We start from the raw sequence: 3911 nt of genomic DNA, 5'->3' as shown, positions 1-3911 counted from the left end.
ACAATTACAATTACAATTTTTTGTATGGTGGGGTTATTTTGTAATGGAGAACATCACTCATATATATAGAAACAAAAACCAAAATCATCTTCATCCAGCGATTCGCATTTATAAGGACGCAACAACACCAACAAAAAGAAGGGAAAAAAATCAAAAAAAGAAAAGAGTGACAAGTAGGGCATCCTAAGATAAGGGGCACATCGAAGCTTATGGGCAGGCTTAATAAGGCCTAACTAAAGTTATTATCTGCCTGATATGTCATGCCAAATTGCCAGTTTGCAGGGGCAACGTTCCATGAGACGATGGTCTCCTGAGTAGAGTAAGAGGTGATTCGGAAGGACAGAGCTTGACCTCCAAGTGCAGAAAATGCTTGGTATGTGGCACCCCAGTTGTGGGACATCTTGATCCATCCGGTTTGGCTGCCCTTAACAGATATGCTTCCAATGTCTCCCCCTCCTCCCACGTTCATAACGTATACAAGCAGCCAGTATCCATTCCCTTGCAGGGTGAACTCGATGCCACCTTTGGACGTGCATGGGACCCTGCATTCCACCTCCATGTGTCAGTATTGTATTATTTCTCCATATGAAATTCAAAACGGGGGTTTGATTGCCCTTCATTAATTTATGAGTACATGTTTGTCATTGAGAAATGTAATCATATGATCTCTGCGGTTTAGGTCCTCCTGGCTGGGGGAGAGGGTTGAGAGCATATAGACCCCATATGTTATTGGGGTTGAACCCCAAAACGCCTGCCCGTGACTTTACAGGGAGACCAATTATGTGCCCAATTTCACTTATGGGGTTTAGGATCCAATGTGGTGCCCAATGGCGGATCCAGAATTTTGCTTAAAGGATTTATAATAAAATAAACTATGATGATTTTCCAATATATATATATATTGGTTCTCTGCCATAACACCCAGTGTGTGTGCGGTGGTACAGTACCATGGTACCTCCGGTGGTACTCCCTTGTTTGAATGGATCTAGCCACCAAATGGTATATTTAACTGTATACATGAGTTTAACATGGTTTATTATCTATGTTAAAAGGTTTTATCATGTTTATTACACCACAAGATTCATTTTTGAGATGGTGAAAAATCAATGCCTCACAATTTATGGAAACAATGGTAGTTTAAAAATGCTACAAAACATTTTATTAATTTCAATCAACTTTAAAATAGTAAATAGAACATGTTAATCATCGTTCATAGATTTTGCTTTTCGGAGTCCAGACCTATGTAAATCAAGTGTGTACCACCATAAGATATGGTAGCACAATACCACCATAGAAGCCTATGTGTGTATATATATATATATATATATATATATATATATATATATATATATATATATATATATATATATTAATAATGATATGGTCCAGCCTGAGTACCTACTCCCACCCAATAGAAGCTTCGATTTTTCTAAATTTTTGAGTTTTTGTTGTTGATAAGACCTTATATATATATGAACTACTTACAATTATTATTTAGCAAAAAACAAGTTTTGGATCATGTGATTATGGCATACATGTAGGTTTTTGAAGATCTTTAAAATCGATAGCTCAAAATTTACTAAAACTTTATGTAAAATATCTTATTTTTATGTCCAAAAAACATGATCCAAAACATGACTCCTATCAAATAATCTATGTTGAATACATTTATAAGGTCTCGTTGAGAAGATGCAACATAAAACTATGATTTCTAGTAGGTGGGAGTAGGTGAGCACCTTAGCATATCTCTCTCTCTCTCTCTCTCTCTCTCTCTCTCTATATATATATATATATATATATATATATATATATATATATATATATATATAGGATAGAGGATCCATGTTAAATATGTGACGGTGTTAAATGAAACATTCCTATGTATATATAAAGAAAAAAGAAATCATTTCTTAGGTTTCTTAGAACAAATATATGTTAAGACGAAGTTTTATGTCACAAAGACATGGATACGAGCCGTGATTTTGCTAAGAGTACCAGACAAAGTTCACAATTTCTTTTGAAAAACATGACACGAGGATTTGTTAATTTTAATTGGTGAAAATGTGATTAATTTGACATTTTTAATATATAAAATTTTCATTGAATAAGAATGATTAAAATAATTTAAAGAATAATAAGATATTGTTTGTGTCTGTCTCCTAGACACAGGATGCTAAATGCCGTGACCTTTGTGACATAGGGAATATAGGATGAAATGTAATATTACTGATGTGTACTTGTACATAGGAAAGTGCTGGTGGTAGTGATGATGATGATGACAACGACGATGAAATATCTACATCGGTGTCTTCATAAAACATATGCACACGCTTGCATATATAGGGGAAGGGAAGTTACCTACGGAACGATACAGGAACAATGCCAGCATGCCAATCGGCAATCTGCATGAAGGCTGGTTTGGCCATGTCGAAATGCTTGAGGGGAGGGTTGCACCACCCTCCATTATCTGAAGCCTGTGCCCAGTTTGGTGGGCAAAGGTTTGTTGCTGTGATTGTTATGATGGGAGATCCTTGAAGGCAATGAGGTCCATCACTACACCTTATCTGGTAACAAGTGCCACATCCAACTCCATCATTAAACAGTATGGTGCTTAGTGCTGCTGTGTTGGTTCCATACCCGCTGCTGAAAAGGTTCCCATATCCACATGCCCCTCCTGTGTATGCAACATGGCCCAAATCAATGAACACATTTTTAAATTTCACAACATAATTTTTATATATAGGGAGCCCATATCTTGGTGCAGTTTTAGGTTTAAAAAAAAGTGCAATACAAGGATTTTCTATGAGGTTACCCATTGCTGTATTATTTTTGCCAAAACATGCTTAACTTCAGATTTTGATGAGATTAGGGATGGCAGTCGACCGGGGCGGGGCGGGGGACAAGGTCTCCACTCCCGCCCCATTTCAAAATCCGAAATTCCATCCCCGCACGGGGATGGATTTTAACCTCCACCCCCGCCTTCATCCCCGTTTCATGTCCTCCATCCCCGGGTCAAATGGGGGCAATGCAGGGCAGGGCCCATTTCCCCTTAGTCTACAGTCATCCCTTAAAGGATTGGAGACGGGGCAGGGCGGGGAAAAGAGTATGTCCATCCCGGCACGGGGATAGATTTTAACCTTCATCCCCGGTCCAAACAGGGCGGGGCGGAGCCCCATTGTCCCCCGCTCCACTGCCATCCCTAGATGAGATACCTAAGCTGACACTTTTTTCTTTTACAGCAAAAAACAGTTGCCACACAAGGATTTCATAAGATGTCACCCATCACCATATTATTCTCACCCAATCAAGCTAAACTTTAGAGTTTTGATGGGACGTCCAAGACCTGTATTCAGGTTAATTAGTTTATAAGTATAACATAAGAAAGTATGATCTTGACCATGTAAAGCTGGATATTGATGGCCCAGATGCTGCTCCAACAGTGGGCTTGCTTTTGTCTGCGTGGAAATGAGGATCACCCTTTTCCCATCTAGCCGAGAAAGCAAAAACTAAAGAGGCATATATAAGGACATACCCATGGTCTCCGATGCCGTTTCGTCACCATAGAAAGTGGCATGAGCAGGGGTCCATAAACCGGGATGGAATCCACCACTGGATGTTGAGTTATCATCGGCCTGAAGATGAAGAGGCCGTGAACTGAGCACTATGAAGCAGAGGAGAAGGACGTGGGTCAGTGAAGACATGAAGCCGATGCTAAATCTGTTACAAAGCTTATCTACTTCGTTCTACTTTCATCTACACAAGTATATATATATATATATATATATATATATATATATATATATATATATATATATATATATATATATATTTTGTAGATACGCATGGCGGCATTGACTATTTGAACAGACCACTTTAGTGTAATATTATCATAATGACATGGAGACCAAAAC

The 3911-nt window shown here is 38.5% G+C and overlaps 1 pseudogene; it reads right to left on the bottom strand.

The window, feature by feature from the left end:
• Positions 1 to 229: 229 nt before the first annotated feature.
• Positions 230 to 3701, bottom strand: LOC149832943 (expansin-A7 pseudogene; annotated as a pseudogene).
• Positions 3702 to 3911: the final 210 nt, after the last annotated feature.

Source organism: Nuphar pumila, chromosome 7 (genome assembly GCF_984573655.1).
Source record: "Nuphar pumila chromosome 7, dmNupPumi1.hap1.1, whole genome shotgun sequence".
Lineage (NCBI taxonomy): Eukaryota > Viridiplantae > Streptophyta > Magnoliopsida > Nymphaeales > Nymphaeaceae > Nuphar > Nuphar pumila.
The sequence above is the reverse complement of the archived record's forward strand: the minus strand, read 5'-3'. Positions and strand labels throughout refer to the sequence as shown.